This window comes from Dendrobates tinctorius, unplaced genomic scaffold (assembly GCF_039654945.1).
Source record: "Dendrobates tinctorius isolate UK_male_01 unplaced genomic scaffold, ASM3965494v1 ptg000056l, whole genome shotgun sequence".
NCBI classification, from domain to species: domain Eukaryota; kingdom Metazoa; phylum Chordata; class Amphibia; order Anura; family Dendrobatidae; genus Dendrobates; species Dendrobates tinctorius.
Genome location: NW_027361724.1, coordinates 10,141,144 through 10,154,504, shown reverse-complemented (window position 1 = coordinate 10,154,504; position 13,361 = coordinate 10,141,144).

The following is a 13,361-nucleotide window of genomic DNA, read 5'->3' as shown; positions in this document are numbered from 1 at the left end:
GTTGACCATCTAATATGCGTGGAGGGCCTCATTGCCAGAGTTAAAGAGAACCTGTCCCCACGTTAACCCGATATGAGTTACGGCCACCACCTTTCAGTATTCTATAATGCGGTCTATCTGCCACCCATCCGACCTGTAAGAGAAGAAAAATTAACTTACCTGTGAGGTGGCCTGGTCCGAGGGGTGTCGCTCTTCTCGGTCTGGCACCTCCCATCTTCTCATGATGCCACCCTCCTGCTTGCTTCATGTGGCTAACATGTCCCCGCGCCATCCACACAGACTCCCCAGCATTGCACTCCTGCGCAGGTGTACTTATCTGCCCTGTTGAGGACAGAGCAAGGTACTGCAGTGCACAGGCGCCGGAAAATGTCAGAGCCTGGGCGCATGTGCACTGCAGGACCCCTGCTCAGCATCACGCTCTTGCGCAAACTGTGTGGACGATGCAGGGACGTGTCATCCACATGTACCAAGAAGTAGGACGGCATTGCAAGAACATAGGAGGCACCAAACCAAAACAGCGACACCCCCTTGAACTGGATTGCCCCGCAGGTGAGTAATTTATTATTCTTCTTACAGGTTGGATTGGGGGCTTATACAGCATTCTATAATGCTGTAGCTATCAGCCCTGAAAGGCGGTGGCCGTAACGCGTATCGGCCAAACCTGGTGACAAGTTCCCTTTGACTTTCAAAGCAAATTGTACTACAGTCAGGCCCGGGACACAGTATTTGGGTGCTCAAGGCAGATGAAGCCACTGGTGCCCCCCCAAACCAAAGGAATGGCTGGGGGATGAAGGTAACAGGACTCCTAAGGGTATGTTTCCACCTTCAGAATTTGCTGCGGATTGGACGCCATGTCCAGATGTAGCAGCATAGTAGAGATGATTTTAAGAAATCCCATCTCCACTATGCGTTCAGAGACGCAGGTGGCAAACCTGCGTATACACGTATGCGGCACATCTTTCTAGACTGCAGCACATCTAGTTATCTTGCGGAAACACTCAGTCTCAGCAAGATAAATTAGTCAATGTATAGGATGCGGTGATTCCACATGTGTTCAATGAACACATGCAGAATTGCCACACATACAAAAGGGGGCAGAGACTTGAGTGGAGCTGCATCCAAAGCGCTGCAGTTTCCGGAACATGGAAACATAACCTAATGACCATCCCCCTTCCCCTCTGATGGGTTGGGTAGCAAACACTGATGACCACTTCCATTACAATTGTTACCTTTCACAAAGTCATCAAAAGTGTGTATGTGTGTGTATATCACTTGCTTTAGGAATGTGACTTAACAGGGAGTGCAATTTCAAACAACAATTTTTTGACTTACCATTTGCACAAAAGGGAGGGAAAAAAATAGCACAATTCATCCCAGACATTCTATATTTTAAACTTAGAAGTCAAGAATAGTTATGGAAACTAACAAAGCGTAACTATAATTGGGGCTGTTTGGTTTCAATTAAGGTGTCCAGCAATTGGCAAATACCCTAAAGGATAATCAACAGACCCACATTATAAATCAAGGGATACATCTGATGGCTTTTCCTTGAAATACAGCTCGTACAAAACTGATGGTGGTTCTGGTAACATATTCATGTAATGATCGCTGTTAAAGTGAGGCGGGGGGCTCTGTACCACCATATGCCCCCCTGCACAGTAATATTGGAAATAATAACGATAATCTCCTTCACCGTCTCCTCTTCTGTGAAGTGCAGCAGTGGACCCGATGTCCACTGTGTGCGCCTTCTCCAACAAGGCGCAGGCTGGAAGTGGCCTGTGTCTTGCTGGAGATCTCAGTGCTGCAGGGGAGATAACAGCTCCTTCACTCCTGTCCCAGGAAGAGGGAGGAATGGCTGGTGTGCACTACACAGAGAGGGGTGAGTGGTGTCAGTGACTGACACTGCTTTTTTTTTTTTTTTTTTTTTTTTTTTTTTTTTTTGGGCCACGCTTTGGCAGTCACTGTTCTGAATGTCTGGCCGCAAGAAGATGCCAGGCCACCATAGATTTTTTTTTTTTTCTCCCAAAATGCACCACTACTCATGTAGGTGGCACCATAGGCAAGTGCCTACCCTACCAACCCTTTGTCCCAACCCTGCCAACAGTGGCTCTTTATGCTTCTGGAGCAGATGGACACAAGTGCCTGGGTAGGCTCCCTACTTCTATTGCCAATTCCCTTTGCAAAAGTCCAAGTCAGGTTTCTTAGATAACACAGAGAATTCCCTTGACCTCATCACACGTGGCCTTTTAATGTTGGCTGTGGAAGAGGCCAGGTGTTTGAGTTTAATGTAGAATTACCCGTAGTTGCCTGAAGTTTGTCAGGAATTTTCTGCTAATCGGCTCTCTATTCCAGACAATTTTGCATTCCAAAAGTCAAATGGCGCTCCTTCCCTTCCACACCATGCTGTGCACCCAAGCAATAGCTTTTCACCACATATGGGTTATTGGTAGAGTTGAGCGATACCGTCCGATACTTCAAAGTATCGTATCGGATGGTATCGGCCGATCTTTAAAAAAAGTATCGGTATCGCCGATTCCGATACCGGAAGTCCCATTCAAGTCTATGGGACTTCCGGTATCGGAATAAGAAAAACCCTTTCCTGCCCTTGTACAGCCTCTCTGGGGTCTGTACGGGCCTTTCGGGGGGCTGTGCCGGCCTGCCAGGGGGTCTGTGCAGGCTCCGGTGGTCTGTGCCGGCCTGCCGGTGGTCTGTGCAGGCTCCGGGGGGCTGTGCCGGCCTGCCGGGGGGCTGTGCCGGCCTGCCGGGGGGCTGTGCCGGCCTGCCGGGGGGCTGTGCAGGCTCCGGGGGGCTGTGCCGGCCTGCCGGGGGGCTGTGCCGGCCTGCCGGGGGGCTGTGCAGGCTCCGGGGGGCTGTGCCGGCCTGCCGGGGGGCTGTGCCGGCCTGCCGGTGGTCTGTGCAGGCTCCGGGGGTCTGTGCAGGCATCGTCCGATGGGACTACAAGTCCCATCGGGCGATGCCTGCTACCATGACAGTGATTGACACATTAGCCAATGATGGGACAGTAGTAGTCCCATCATCCGGCTAATGTGTTAAATGTAAAAAAAAAAAAAAAAAAAAAAAAATTACATGCTACATACATACAACATGCATACTACATACATACTACATACTACATACATGCTACATTCATACTACATAAATACTACATGCAACATACATACTACATATATACTACATGCATGCTACATACATACTGCATGCTACATACATACCACATATATACTACATACATACTACATGCATGCTACATGCTACATACATAACACATATATACTACATGCATGCTACATACATACTACATACTACATATATACTACATGCATGCTACATACTACATGCTACATACATACTACATGCATGCTACATACATACTACATACATACTACATGCATGCTACATACATACTACATGCTACATACTACATGCATGCTACATACATACTACATGCTACATACTACATATATACTACATGCATGCTACATACATACTACATACATACTACATATATACTACATGCATGCTACATACTACATGCTACATACATACTACATATATACTACATTCATACTACATACTACATATATACTACATACATACTACATACATACTACATACATACTACATGCATGCTACATACATACTACATGCATGCTACATACATACCACATACATACTACATGCTACATACATACCACATATATACTACATACATACAATACATTCATACAATACATACATAGACATACAGTACATATAACATAGAGTAACATACTTACCAATACTTGTCACATTGTTCCCCGAAGCCATTGTCTATTCCGGGATAAATATTAACATAACAAACCACAAAAATACTCACCCACGATCCGAAGCAGTCCACGAGTGTGTCCCACGACGATCTTGGGTAGAGAACTGCAGCATCAGATGATGCTGCCGTTCTCTACGGGCTGCAGGAATCCAATGACGGAAGGTAGGTATCCTTCCGCACTGTATTCCTCCGCCACTTAAAAAAAAAAAAGTCCCTAGTCTCACTTTATGCCATTGCTGTGTGGGAAATTCCCACACAGCAATGGCATAAAGTGAGACTAGGGACTTTTTTTTTTTAAGTGGCGGAGGAATACAGTGCGGAAGGATACCTACCTTCCGTCATTGGATTCCTACAGCCCGTAGAGAACGGCAGCATCATCTGATGCTGCAGTTCTCTACCCAAGATCGTCGTGGGACACACTCGTGGACTGCTTCGGATCGTGGGTGAGTATTTTTGTGGTTTGTTATGTTAATATTTATCCCGGAATAGACAATGGCTTCGGGGAACAATGTGACAAGTATTGGTAAGTATGTTACTCTATGTTATATGTACTGTATGTCTATGTATGTATTGTATGAATGTATTGTATGTATGTAGTATATATGTGGTATGTATGTAGCATGTAGTATGTATGTGGTATGTATGTAGCATGCATGTAGTATGTATGTAGCATGCATGTAGCATGCATGTAGTATGTATGTAGTATGTATGTAGTATGTATGTAGCATGTATGTAGCATGCAGTATGTATGTAGTATATATGTAGTATGTATGTAGTATATATGTAGTATGTAGTATGTATGTAGCATGCATGTAGTATATATGTAGTATGTATGTAGCATGCATGTAGTATGTATGTAGCATGCATGTAGCATGCATGTAGCATGCATGTAGTATGTATGTAGTATGTATGTAGTATGTATGTAGCATGTATGTAGCATGCAGTATGTATGTAGTATATATGTAGTATGTATGTAGCATGTAGTATATATGTAGCATGCAGCATGTATGTAGTATGTATGTAGTATATATGTAGTATGCATGCAGTATGTATGTAGCATGTATGTAGTATGTATGTAGTATGTATGTAGTATGTATGTAGCATGCATGTAGTATGTATGTAGTATGTATGTAGCATGCAGTATGTAGCATGTATGTAGTATGTATGTAGTATGTATGTATGTAGTATGTATGTAGCATGCAGTATGTATGTAGCATGTATGTAGTATGTATGTAGTATATATGTAGTATGTATGTAGTATGTATGTAGTATGTATGTAGTATGTATGTAGCATGCAGTATGTATGTAGCATGTATGTAGTATGTATGTAGTATATATGTAGCATGTAGTATGTATGTAGCATGCATGTAGTATTTTTTTTTTTTTTTTTAACATTTAACACATTAGCCGGATGATGGGACTACTACTGTCCCATCATTGGCTAATGTGTCAATCACTGTCATGGTAGCAGGCATCGCCCGATGGGACTTGTAGTCCCATCGGACGATGCTTGCACAGACCCCCGGACATCAGCACAGCCCCCCGGCAGGCCGGCACAGCCCCCCGGCAGGCCGGTACAGACCCCCACAGGGTGCACAGACCACCGGCAGGCCGGCACAGCCCCCCGGCAGGCCGGTACAGACCCCGGGCAGTCCACACAGCCCCCCGGCAGGCCGGCACAGCCCCCCGGCAGGCCGGCAGAGACCCCCGGAAGGCCCGAAATGACGGCGCATCATGATGCGCACACACCGCGCATCATGATGACGTCAGGCCGTCAATCAACTGAACTTCCGATTCCGATGCCGAATTCCGATATTGAAAAAATATCGGAAGTCGGTATCGGAATTCCGATACAGCAAGTATCGGCCGATACCCGATACTTGCGGTATCGGAATGCTCAACACTAGTTATTGGCGAACTCAGCAAAAATTGCATAGCTGACTTTCATATCAGATGGTCTGGTGTATAGGCATGCAGACCTGTTGAAGAGTGAAAACATGAAACAGCTGTTGTCCACTTCATCCTCTCCTCACACCCCTCCACATGCCTATACACTTGACCATCTGATATGAAAGTCACAATAAAGGACTGAAATTTAACATGCCTTTTTCTTGAAGTATCAATGTTAGTCTACCTTTTGTTAGTCCACATGAGATGCTCCTATTCTGGTGCTTTGCCTTCCTGATTGCCCTGGTTCATTAGCATACTGGGTAATGGAGCTTGGGGTTTATCAGTGTAAGGGAGTGAGATATGTCTGTCTTGCTTCCCTTCCTCAGATTGACCCTCCTATGCTAAGTGATAATGTTTATGATAAACGTCTGCCGTATTTCTACATAGAAATATGTATTATCGCTCATCTTTAATGGTATTGCCACATGTATGTGTTACCATTGTGTAGAAAGCTGTAACATATTGTCTTGTTTCTGTATTATATATTATTGCATAGTAAAGTGTGCATGTACAGTTACGGTAAGTTAGTGCATCCTTTTGGGGACATTGGAGGAGGGCACTTTAGTTTAAAGTTTACAGTGTCATGAGTAAGTGTAGTTCTGTTGCGGGCCACTAGATGGTGGCATACTAGTGGGCTCTATAGGTATAGCTGATAGGATGTTCATAGAGGGTTAAGTGTAGGAGGGGCTGCCTGGTAGTAAGCGGGGACCTCATAGGAAGTTAGGTCAGACGGGGCCAGGGTTGCCCTGGTGTCCGCATGTGCTGTAGGCCTGGACAGCTTGGCAACCACCAAACGTTCAAGCGCTGCAGCCTACGTTACGCACGGCTCCTGTGTCATCGCAGTGGGTCTGTACAGAAACAGAAAGATGTGGCAACTTGTCACCTGGGCTGATGCTTTTAGGACAGGAGACAGCTGAAGTGAAGGAAGCTGGAGCTTTGAGTTCGGTACAGATGGGCCGGATGCTTTACCAAAGGCAACCAAACCTGGTGGCTGATTTCGAGTCTGGGGCAAAAAAGGCAGAAGGAATTGTCGTTGTCGTCATGGCGAGGTTAGGCCATGAAGGAACTGGGGAGCAGTCTAGGATAGTTCCGTCCGGGTGTGTACTGCACAGAAGTGACAGCCAGAAAGAGAGAGATGAGAAAACAAGCAAATGTCACCATGTACCAACTGTGGATGTAACGTGTGAAATATTCAGTAAAGAAAGCGTTAAAGTTGACTCAGACTTTGTCTCAATTGCTGGGGGTCGCCTGGAAGAGGGACTGTTATCGCCTGGAAAGTACCAAGAGAAAGCTGATTCTGGAGATGCAGGTATGCACAAGAGAAGAGTACTTCTGTAGGGGAAGGACTGGACATGGATCTAGCAGTTATTCAGGTCACGACTACAGTCCTGTCCCTCCCTTACATCAGCTGTGAATTGTCCTAAAACATAGCTGGCATAAAGTCCTGGTAATCAAAGTCCATTAATTTAAAAAGAAAATCACACGATTTTATTTTAACACTCACCAACACTTTCCCTGGTTCAACACTTTATTAAAAAAAAAAATACCCACGCAGTTCCACCATAATCCACAAAATCTGACAGTCCAGCAAATGGAAAACTGAAAAGCACATGAACAGAGAAATAAAACAAAGACTTTCCTTCGTTCACAACTTTATTAAAAGAAAATTTTCCCACGCAGGTCTGGTGTAGGTGGAGTCCATCTAATCTTCTGTACAAAGCCTATTGAGCTGCATTCTGAGGTTCCATAGTCTTTGCAAACAGCACTGCTGTGTCACACTACTAGTGACCCGGCGGCTCTGAACAGCGGTGATGTCATTCACGTTACCACTAGTGATGAGCGAGTGTGCTAGTTACTCGAGTTTTCCGAGCATGCTCGGTTATTCTCCGAGTATCTTGGGCGTGCTCGTAAATTGTCCTCGTAGCTGCATGATTTGTGGCTGCTAGACAGCCTGAATACATGTGGGGATTCCCTGCATGTATTTAGGCTTTCTAGCATCATGCAGCTGCGGGGACTCTGACATAATTTACGAGCATGCCCAAGATACTCAGAACTCCCGAGCATGCTTGGAAAATTTGAGTGATGAGCACACACGCTAATCACTAATTACCACTCTTCAGAGTCATCAGATCGCACAGATGTCTGATAGAAGCTTGTCAATTGCTAACATCAAGGCTTGATGTCAGCTGTGTTTTTGTACAATTTATTGCTGACATCAACCCCAAGCCCCATTACCCCAATTACCTTGGTGCTTTGCCATTCAGGAAGAGAGAACAAACCCCAGAATTTGAGCATCTCCTGATGCTCCACATGTGGGGTGGCTGCTATCTTGTATGTTAAGGCTGGGAAGGGCCCAATAACCAAGGACGTTCCCAGCCCAGTATCGCTCACCTTTGTCTGCTTTACCTTTGCTGGTTACCAAAAGTGTGTGGGGGGTCGCATGCCATTTTTTCCATTTATTAGGTTAATCCATGTACAGTAAGCTAAACATGCAAGGCACTAATTCTATATTTCTCATGGATGGCTATATCTTTTCACATCTTTAACACACATAAATCTTTAATTTCTATTCGGCATACTATTCCGGTACGTATCACATAGATGACACATGGATGTCATCTGTACTGCCGGGAAAAGTAGACATGTGTGCAGCCCCATAGATTATGGAGTGTATGTGTCTCTGGTACGTGTGAAAACATATACCACACGTACCGGAAACACAGACTTGTTAAATGGGCCTAGGAATAGTAAATTGTTCTGGCACATTCAGCATGGTAAGTGTTCTGTAAAGTGTTTTGGGAAAAATAGTTTTCAGTAAAGAATCTGCTCTTTGTTAGATGCATGTGACTACAAATCATTCTTCATGTCATTATACCATTTTAGTTTTCTTTTTCTATAATCTAAATGGGTAAACATTAAGAAGATATGATTAAGATACAATACTGAAAAAAGGAACTTTCTAAAAAAGCAAATGGGCCACGTAAACTGCAGGCGGCATGTCTTACACTCCTATATGGAAACAAAGGCTACACGGAGATGATAGGATAACTGGTGATAACGTGATGACAGTGACTGAACAGTAATTACATCTATTCACAGTATTTCTGTAGCAAAGGGAGAGTGAGAAAAAGGAAAGTCTGTCATGCTACCAATTCTCCTGCAGTACATCTCGACAGTTACAATCAGTGAGATTATCTTCTCCGACATTAGGGCTGGAAAATGAAACGGAAGACGAATGTATCTTAGATGACAAGAATAAAGCGATTCATAATATAAAGGTGGCAACAAGCAAAATGTAGTAATTGAGTTGGTACAACAATGGTTACACGCACCGAAATAACAGACAGCGTAGAGGTGTCAATAAACATCCCGAGAAATGTTACCCAGAAAAATAGTACGTTGGTGTCAGAGCATAGGGAGAAAATAATATGTGTGAAATAAATGCTGCAATTGTTTGGTCCAGGTCAAACAGGCTTGTAGTATATCCACATCGAATGAGCTGGCTGAAATATTGGGATTGTAACCCGCATAAGACCATCCAAAGTAATTTGTGTGTTATGAAACGCGTTCTTGAGGAAGTAATTCCAGCCACACACACCATCTCTGCAATCTATCAGCTGTTTTGTGCAGTAAATGGGTAAATGAGGACAGCCTCTCAATGTGAACTGTATTCACTGCTGTTCTGGAGCAAGAACAGTAATATATGGGACCGAATACAATAACAGATGGTTCCTGAAGGGATCGTAGAAAAAATAACTGGATCATAACATGAATAATTTTTTGACACTTGTTCAAAATAGACTGAATAAAAATGATATCATTCTAGACACATTTAAGGCTGGATGTACTTGGTAATATCTGAAGAGCTTTTTATATTTTGTCGTGCATTAAATATGGGAAGGGAAATTTATGTTGCCGAGATTGTGGAATAAGAGGAATTGTTGACACATTTATGTAGCAATTATGCACTAGAGGTTGGGAAGTGATATATATGAGAAGTATAGTTTAGTGTAAAATGTATTTGTCAGTTTGTGCGCAGCATATATTTACAGAGCTGTTCACATTAATTTTATTACGTTTTCAATGGGTAATACAGGAATACGTTTGACGCACGCTGTGAAAAGTAAAAAGGAGATCAGTGGGAACTGAAAAAAAATAAGTGGAGTTCACCACCTCTCTAATGCAAATTTTTAAAGTTCCTGTTTTGGTGGACCCAAAAAACCCATGTATTCCATGATCACCTTCATGCTAAAGCCTTTTATCTTCCTAACCAGGCCAAGTTTTTCAATTCTGACCAGTGTCACTTTATTTTATGTGATAACTCTGGAACGCATCAACATATTCTGGTGATTCTAAAGGGCCCGTTACACATAGCGATATCGCTAGCAATATCGCTGTAACTTCACTGGTTTTGTGAAATAGCAGCGATATTGCTAGCGATATCGCTACATGTGATACTTGCCTCCGACTGGCTCCTGTCGCTGATCGTGCAAGAACGTCCTGGACCATTTCTCGTCGGGCGCATCCTGTGGCGCCGACGAGCGATGCGTGGACATGGGCGGAGGATGTCAGGATCGCTGCGTCTGACAGGTAAGTAGCGACCCCTGCTATGTCGCTGGTCAGATCTGCTTGTGTGGCAGCTCACTAGCGACCACTTAGCAATGCACCAGCGATCCATATCGTTGTCGGGATCGCTGGTGCATCGCTTAGTGTAACGGTACCCTTAGACTGTTATTTCGTGACACATTGTACTTCATGATAGCAATCGGATTTGCATTATTTTATGAAATTATAAATAGATGAATCATTTGCAATTTTCCAACTTTACATTTTTATGCCCTAAAAATGTTTCATACTTTACAATTATAATCAAAAATTACATTCTGTCAAAGTAGACAAGTGGCAAATTATTTTTTCAACCTATTTTGTTAGAAGTAATTTTTCATTTTCTTTTCTTTGTAATTTAAAAAATCTGATTACTTCTTTTTCTTCTTCTTTCTTTTCTTTTTCTTTTCATTTTCTTCTTTTCAAGTTAATGTAAGCGTTGAATGTCAGAAACCCCCTAACAAGATCCCATTGTAAAAACTGCACCCCTTAATGTATTCAAAACAGCATTTAGGAAGTTTCTTAACCCTATAGCAAGCATCTTGAACCCACCACTGCTTTATTTATTTTATTTTTTTTTTTTCAAAAAATGTTGGACTATAAAAAATTTACAGATTATTCTTTTCCCTAAAAGTGTTGCTTTTTAGAATTTTTTTTTTTACCCTTCGCCACGACAGCACCAACTGGAGGTATCGGATCCGCCCCACTTGGAGCAGGAAACCCTACAGGAAGATAAAAAGGGGCGGTCTGCCTTTCCTCCTCAGTTTTGGTTTCCTGTTCCCAGGGAACCTCAGGATTGATCCTTCAGGGAGACGTACCTGGGCCATATGCACGCCGCCTGCGTGGTGTCCATGAGAACGGCAGGGGCTGCGGTCTGGAAGCAGCGTCGGAGGAGACTCCGTTAGACGGCTCCCCCTTCGTCTGATAGCTAGAGGTGATGACCGGGTCCGGGAATGGCTGCCCGGTCTCTTCTAGGGGTGCGCCAGGTGGCACCAAGCACGCAGGAGCCACCACTGCGGGAAGCGGTAAGTGCGCCAGTGGCGCGAAGGGAAAAAAAGAGGAAAGAGAGGCAGCGGTGGTGGCAGCGTCGGGAGAAGCGCGGGCCGCATACGAAAGCGGCGGCGCGGTAGCCGGCCGGCGCAGATGCTCCTAGGTCCCGGAAGTAATGAGTGACCTTCTGGGGCATGATGGCTGAGGAGCGCAAATGCACATGCGCAGTGAACCCGGGGAGGAGGAGCGACTTCCGGGAGGAAAAAAAAAGATCTATTTAAACAAGTGCCGCAGCTTAGCGGCAGGAAGCCATGTCATCCTCAGCGGAAGTACACGCTTCAGCAGGAGACTCTGCAGGGGGCAGCTCCTCCAGGGACCATGCTACCAAGACAGACACTGCCCGCAGGAGTGAGGCGAGAGTCAAGACCTAGGACAGGATCTCAGCCATCTGATCCGGTAATAAAAAGCTTCACTGGGTGAGTGTGCAATATATATACTCTGCCTATCAAGCTGACCTCTCCTCCCCCCCTCCTTTCGCCATGTCTCCCCTCTTCCAGGCAAAGAAAAAGAGAAATCCAAACATAAAGAATGCGCTTTATGCGCTGAGCCTCTCCCTGACTCCTACCCCAAAAAGCTCTGTAAGCAATGCACCAGAGAGACTAGACCAGGGTCGGCAGTGTCGTCAAAGCACATTCGGGCCATAATTAGGGAGGAAATACTGGCTATCACCCGTGCCAGTACTCCCTCAGAAGCTAGGAGCAAAAAACAGGTGACCCTCAGCTCAGAATCAGAGGAAGAACAGGGGATATTCTGATTCTTCACTCGCATCACCGTCATCCTCATCAGACATTGATGACGATCTTGTTTTCCCCTGGATAGTGTGGATAACCTAGTGAAATCCATGAGGAACACTATAGGGTGTGAGGAGACAAGGGGCACCCAAACCGCACAAGAAATAATGTTTGCGGGGTTGGCGGAAAAGAAAAGGAGAGCGTTTCCAGTAATACCAGCAGTTAAGGCCCTAATAAAGAGAGAGTGGGAAAAACACGATCAAAGAAGTTTTCTCCCATCGGCCTCAAAGAGTAATTATCCATTTAGCGATGACGAGCTATTAAAATGGACCAAAGGTTGATGCCGTTGTAGCCTCTACCTCGAAGCGGTCTACTATTCCAGTAGAGGACCCAGACTTATTGGCGGACCCGCTAGATCGTAAAGCGGAGTCATCATTAAAAAGGTCTTGGGAGTCCACCACAGGCATTTTTAATCCAGCAGTAGTCAGCACATACACCACCAGGTCTATGCTTGTGTGGTTGGACCAATTGGATCAACAAATCGAGCAGAAGGTGTCTAGGGAAAAACTACGGGCCGCTATTCCATTAATTAGAGGGGTGGCAGCCTTCATGGACGATGCATCAGCAGACACTCTGCGGCTGGCAGCGAGATCAGCTGGTCTTGTAAACAACGCCAGGCGGGCACTATGGATGAAGAGCTGGAAGGGGGACGCGCAATCAAAATCTAAGATTTGTGCAACCCCGTGCGAGGGAGAACATTTTAAAAGGCGACCGTTTTGGATGGAGACAAGCGGATAGATCAAATAGATGGCCCACAAAGGAAGAAAAGCAAAAGGGTAGCATGTTTAGAGGTTCAACATTCAGAAAGGAAAATAAATACTAAAAAAATCAGTCCTCCCAGTAGGGGGTAGACTAAAATTTTTTTTCTTCGAAATGGGAACAAATAACTTCGAGTCCATGGATCCTAAGTTTAATTAAAGAGGGACTGGAAATAGAATAGAATTCCTTCAAATCCCTTATGATTTCTTTATCATAATCCGCCTTAACTTTATAGTACAACAAAAGGCCCTCGAAGTAGAAATTCAGAGCCTACTATCCAAGGGGTTTTTAGCAGAAGTCCCAGAGGGACAAGAGGGTAGAGGGTTCTACTCTCCTTTATTTTTAATTTAAAAACCAGATGGTACATTTAGGACAATTAT